Here is a 7,121-nt window from a genome sequence, read left to right as displayed (position 1 = left end):
CTCGGAGCGTAAGACCTCATCCGTACAGGACTGGCTGAGCTTTTTCCCATATGTAGAGGGGAGCCTGGCAGCACACATCTTACATTTTCGACTGGTTTTCTTAGGATCAGAGACCTTTTCTCCCTATATGAGAGAGAGAAGGCATACTAAGCCACTGTGGGTGTAAACATGGAAAGCAAGGGCCAATACCTGCTACTTACAGTAGCAGGGGGAACGCTGAGCTCTGCAGACGCAGAGGAGGGTTTGTCGCCATCCATGTCAGTTGGTCCGCAGTCAGCGTCAGACAGAATGTCTTACCTGGTGACTCTCTCTGCCCGGATTTTAAAGAAAAAAAATCTAGGGTCCAGCATGATCTTGTGCTCCTCCCCCGGCCCGTTGGGGGGAAACCGTCGTAAGTACGTCCCATGAAGTGACCGCTGCTCCTGGGAGCTAGGCGCCGGCCGGCGCGCGCGTGTTCCAGCGTGGAATGCATAAAGAGAAACCGGAAGTGCCGTGCATTCCAGAGTGGAACATATAGGGAATGAACCAGAAGTTGCGACGCGTCACTTCCGGTACGCACATGCTCCCCAGGACAGCAGCACGGGGGAGGATGCCAGCGAGCTGCTGGAGGACCTCGGCTGCACATCTCTGCCTTGCTTTACCCCCGGGAGGCGCAGGAGAGGCGGGAAGGTCCCAAGTATCACTAGAGTGCAGAGACGGGAGCAGCCACCGGAGGAGAGCCGAGCCCCCAACCTCAGCTGCCCAGCATTTTCTTACAGGTAACGTGGGGTGTCCCGATCGCTGGCCCCGACAGCACCATCAGAGACCTCTTCATGCCCCATCAGGGACAGGAAAACACTGGTGGCTGCAGGAAGGGGAGGGGTATTTAACCTCATTGTGTTCCTGTCCCCTATTAGGGCGGGGAGACATCCTCCGATGTTGCTGTCGTGGAAGGTGACTGGAGAAATATTCGCTCAGCTTTAGTCAGGATCCTGTCAACTTAGTAGTTGCATCAACACTAAAAGGAGAATGTTGCAGTCACCTCCCAACAGGTGGAGGTGCCTTAAATACAAAGTGCCTCCCAGCAATGAGCTGAAACATCACGCGCACATGCACTGGCTCTTTAAGGATGAGTAAGTTCCCATTCATGCTCTCTAAGCATGTTGACAGAAAAGATGCATTGCAAGCAGACAGGGATGCCACTAGGAAATTGGGGCCCCATACTGGCAAAATTTTCGGGGCCCCCTTGAGACTCCCCCAGGCTCCACCCCTGCCCCGCCTCCACCCTTTAACTGTCCACAGCCCCTCCGCTCTCTCTTGGAAAAACTCCACTTCTCACCAATCACACATTAACAGTTCCCATCACCAGATCACACATATAGCCAGCAGCTCTTGTTTTGGCCAAGATTTTTTAAATCTGCCACCACGACAAGGTAGATTATTTTGGCCAGGCTCTACTCTAACCTATTAAACACTTGTTACAATAACCAATACAATTTAGGTATTTTTATTTTTAAATTTTTAAAATGACCAATAATATCAAATCCAAAGGGACAAATACCAGTGCACCATGTCCAGACCACATATTACCACCACAGTGACTGAATAATATCACATACAAGGGACAAATAGCACCGCACCATGTCCAGACCACATATTACCACCACATGGTGACCAATAATACCACACACAAGGAATAAATACAGCCACACCATGACCAGACCACATATTACCACCACAGTGACAGAATAGCACATACAAGGGAAAAATACTACACCATGACCAGACCACATATCACCACACAGTGACTGAATACTACAATACTGATAATTAATAAAACCAACACAATGCTATCACCATAAGTGCCATTATACACAGGAAATCTGTACTTAGTATGCAGTGTCTGTGTACAGGTAATACAGTGATCACCGGTGACATTACGAGTATACACAGAAGCTCTGTATATAGTGTCAGTGCACAGGTAATACAGTGATCTCTAGTGACATTTTACACAGGACCTCTGTATATAGTATACAGTGTATAGTGTCAGTGTACAGGTAACAAACTGACTCACCAGTGATGTCTCTAAGTGAAGTCCTTCATCTTTGCTTTTCATCTTCCATCCAGCACAGACCGCCATCACGTCTTCCAGCCAGGGCTCATCTCTGCAGGAAATAACAGTTATCTAAAGCACGACTTGCAGAACACATTTTTTTCACAACTTCTACACTACACCAGATGAAGAAAAAAAAGGCAAAATAATGTCGCTCTGCACAGCAACAGGACCGCCCCCCCATTTAAAAAAGTATCAAGAAAGTAAAATAAAATACATCACTGCAGTAATATCCCTTAATTAGCCCAGATGGTAATATACCCAATCCTGGCCCCTTGTATCTCATTTCTGGCTCTAGCCATAAGTTCTCCCATCCTGCCCTCATGAGTATCCATCCTGCCCCCCATGTCTCCATCGTATCTATCCTGCACTTGTGTCTCCCATTCTGCCCCGTGTCTCCCATCCTGCCTTTGGGCCAGAGGGAGGCTAGCGGTGACTGAGGGCCTGGGCCCAACAGGGCCCAGGGGGAGGCTAGAGGGGACTGTCTGGGGGCCCGCTTCCAACAGAGCCCAGGGCCTTGTTGGATGCGCATATGCAGGCCCTCAGTCACCACTCACCTCGCCTTCCCTCATCAGCCACATGCAGCAGCGGCACGCTACCAGTCAGTAGAGACATAGCCAGCAGCCACGGTGAGCCTCTTCTCACCGCCGCTGGATTCACTCATCCTGCTTTCCCGCCAGCCTCTGCTTGTCCGGTTCGTCTGCCGCCGTTCCCCACAGTGGCACGCACGCTGCTGTGCTCCGGACCGGAAAGAGGTAGTGCAGCAGTGTCACCGTGTGACGTCAGGAGTCCTATGATGCACACGGGACGGCCACCGCAGGTACAGTGCCCTTTTCGGTTCGCCTGATACATTAACAACACTGTGGTGTATCTTTAAAATACCACAGTGTTTTAATGCATCAGACGTTCGGAAGACTTGAAAAAAAATGTACAGGGGCCCGGACCCGGACCCGATGAGAAGCAAAGAGATGGGGGCCCGCACGCGAACCGGGCAGGCGGGCCCCCCTTTTTGCCTCGGGCCCTACACAGCAGTAAGGGCAGTTATGCCCTGATGGCGGCCCTGCAAGCAGAGGAAAAAGAGCTTACAGCACAGCCATGCAGGGACAAAGGCAGTGGTGTTACTATCCCATTAACGGACCGAGTTTATACACGTGGTCAAAATTGTTGGTACCCCTCATTTAATCACAGAAAAATCCACAATGGTGACAAATAATTTGAATCTGACAAAACTAATATTAAATTAAAAATCGATGAAACTGAACAAATGAAAGTCAGCTGAGCCTTATTGCAGGAAAGCTTCCAGGAGCTCTCAACTGAGCAAATTAACTCCTGTACTGCTAAAAGAAACCTGCACCTTTTAATATAAAGGTGAAGTGCATCTAATCAGTGCAGGAATAGGAGAAATCAGACGCTGCGGTCTTCTGGCTCTTGTCTGTCGCGGTAAACCTGTGACACATAGGGCTCTTTCACATGACAGTGTTTCCGGTACATGTGGCGAGATTCATACTTCCCGGAGACACACACGTAGACCCATTCAAGTGAATGGGTCTGCGAACGTCAATGTTTCCACGGACCATTTTCACTGCACCAAGGGCCACGAAGCATCCCGCACACTGACGACAATTGTGTGTCACCATTGTGACACGTACCGACACCTGGGAATCAGCTGTACTGTTCACGCTGCTCCTTGGCGCCGGGTGGTGAAGACAGCTTACATCGTCCCCTGCTCGCGCAGCGATCAGCGCTAGCAGGAGACAATGTTGAGAGTTGTATTCAACTGATAACTGCGATAGCAGGCGGCGGCTGATGGGATTATTCATCAGCCTCCACCTGCGCTATAATTAAAAATGACCTGGGGTTCCCCTGTATTTTTGATAACCAGCCATGCAAAACAGACAGCTACGGGCTGCAACCCAACCTCAACTGCGGTGAACTCACTGAGCGATGCACAGTGAGACTTTTTCTCATGGTGCTGAGGCCACCGCAGTTCAGGGGCCCGGCTGGGAACGCAACCTCAGTGATCCACAGTAACCTTAATGAGGTCACTCACAAGTAACAGAAGGGCAAAGCACCAGAATTGCATCTATTCTGGGATGGCTGGAGGCTGCTAATTTTAGGCTGGGGGTGCCCTTACCAGTCTGAGAATACCAGCCCCAGCTGTCTGCTTTAGCTTGGCTGGTTGTCAAAAATGAGGGGGACCCCACACCATTTAAATTTAAATAATTAAAAAACACTGTGGGGACCTCTCTCTTCTTGATAACCAGCCTTGCTAAAGTTGACCGCTGAGGGTTGCAGCTTGCAACTGTCAGTTTTTCCTGGATGGTTATCAAAAACACAGGGGAACCCCACCTTTTTTTTTTAACTTAGCTATTTATCGTGTTGGCAGCAGCTGATGAAAACTCCCATCAGCCGCTGCCTGCTCTTGCTATTAACAGTTGAATAGAACTCTCAACATTGTCCCCTACTTGCGCTGATCGCTGAGCGAGTAGGGGACAATAATGTGAGCGGTCTTCAGCACCGGGAACGTGAACAGTACTGCTGATTCCCATGCAATGGTACTTGTGATACTGATGCTGTACACGGTTGCCACATGTATTAAACACCTGGACAGATATCTCCGGTACTAGATTTTCGATTACTGGAAATAGCAGGAATGCGTGAAAGGGCCCTTTGGAGCTGACCATCTTCTGGTAGTGGCCGAGGCTTGGTACTGCACATCCGCCTCTAATTCAAAATCAATAGGAAGCGGATGTGTAGTACCCTGCAGTGTCCACGATCTCAAAAGATGGAGCAGCTCCACAAATGAGTATATTCGTCCGGCGGCCACCAATAACAGCTGATTAGCGGGGGTGCCAGGTGTTGGCCCCTGGACAGACAAAACAAGTGGACAACCACTTTAATAATTGGTTGCACACCCTTTGGAATCAATAACTGTATTTAGTCGCTTCCTATAACCATCAACAAGCTTCTTACACCTCTCAAGTGGAATTTTGGACCACTCTTCTTTTGCAAATTGCTCCAGATCTCTCATTTAAAGGGTGCCTTCTTCCAACAGCAATTTTAATCTCTCTCCACAGATGTCAATGTGATGTAGATCTGGACCCATTGCTGGGCATTTCAGAACTCTCCAGCGCTTTGTTTCCATCCATTTCTGGGTGCATCTTGAAGCATGTTTGGGGCCATTGTCCTGCTGGAAGACCCATGGCCTAGAACGCAAACCCAGGTTTCTGAAACTGGGCATTATATGGCGACTCAAAATTCTTTGGTAATCTTCAAATTTCATGATGCCTTGCACACAGTGGAAAAACCCTGTGCTAAAGGCAGCAAAACTGTTCACAATTTGCCAACTAATCCCTAAATAAAGATTATACTAAAACGTAACTTTTAATGAACTAATGAGGACTATAAAAACTCAAGCAACTGTGCAATTATCACCAGGGGGGATAATTACTGCCTATAATTATTCACTTAACATTATAGTAGTATTCCCTATAATATCATTCCCCAACGGCGATAATAGTAAATGTCATGGGATCGGTGCGGCCGCTACCTATATCCCTATTATATGATTGCACTGCTAGCTTGTAATTAAAATAATTTTCTAGACCTCCCTGACATCTTTCACCAGCTTAACTGGCTTCATCTGGGTTCGAGGCTAGACTGAGTAAGCACATGGGTGACCGGATCTTTTAAGACCTATGGTGTGATATCATCAAAATGAGTCCAAAATTATTGGCAAATCAGAGTATAGAACGTCATGACCAATCACAATACCTCTTACAAATATATACTCAAGTCTATTATAAAATTCCAATCAAAATCACTCCATACTTATGGATGCTGACAAAGATGTACACAGAAGTACTAATTGATTCTTATATTGATATTAAGCTGGAGATCACTACAAAATTAACCGTATATCAAGAAGATATAAACAAACTTCATCATTTCCGGACACTGTGATTGGTGCTCACCAATCAGCTCCTGTTAATTAATATTGATAGGACGACCAAATCCATATTTGACTGTAGGTACTGTGTTCTTTTCTTTGTAGGCCTCATTCCATTTTCGGTAAATAGTAAAATGATGTCATTACCAAAAAGCTATCTTGTTCTCATCTGTCCACAAGACGATATTTTGTCATACTCATGTATAATTTGGCAAACTGCAGTCTAGCTTTTTTATGCCTCTGTGTCGGCAGTGGGGTCCTTCTGCCATAGCATTTAATTCAAATGTTGACGGATAGTTTGTGCTGACTGATACACCCTGAGCCTGCAGGACAGTTTGAATTTCCTTGGAACTTGAATGAGGCTTATCAACCATCCGGACAATTCTGAGTTGCAACCTCTCAAATTTTTTCTCTGCCGTCCACGTCCGGGGAGATAAGCAACAGTGCAATGGGTTGTAACCTTCTTGATTATGTTGCACATCATGGACAAAGTAACATCGAAATCTCTGGAGATGGCCTTGTAACCTTGAGGTTGTTGATATTTTTCAACTATTTTGGTTCTCAAGTTCCCAGACATTTCTATTTCTATTATCTTTCTGTACTCCATGCTTAGTGTGGCACACACAAACACACAATGTAAAGATTGAGTCATCTTTTCTTTTTATCTGGTTTCAGATGTGATTTTTATATGCCCACATCTGTTACTTGCCACAGGTGAATTTGAACGAGCGTCACATGCTTGAAACAAAGTTGTTTACCCACAATTTTGGAAAGGATAGGTGCCAACAATTTTGTCGGGCCCATTTTTGTGATTGTGTGTGAAATGATGTCATATTTGCCTTTTTTTTTCCTCTGTTTATTTTTGCGTTGTTCCAATACACAGAGAAAATAAACAGGTGTATAACAAAACGTGTAGTTGCAATCTTTTCTAGGAGAAATGCTTCATTTTGTGGGATAATTTCAAGGGTGCCAACGCTTTTGGCCATAACTGTATGTAACTAAACTCCAGACATTATTTACAGGGTGACATACACTTTTTTTACTATAATTCTGTGCTCTGAATATTGTAATCTCTTAAGA

This window comes from Dendrobates tinctorius, unplaced genomic scaffold, assembly GCF_039654945.1.
Source record: "Dendrobates tinctorius isolate UK_male_01 unplaced genomic scaffold, ASM3965494v1 ptg000127l, whole genome shotgun sequence".
Taxonomy (NCBI): Eukaryota; Metazoa; Chordata; class Amphibia; order Anura; family Dendrobatidae; genus Dendrobates; species Dendrobates tinctorius.
Note: the sequence above shows the minus strand (reverse complement) of the source record.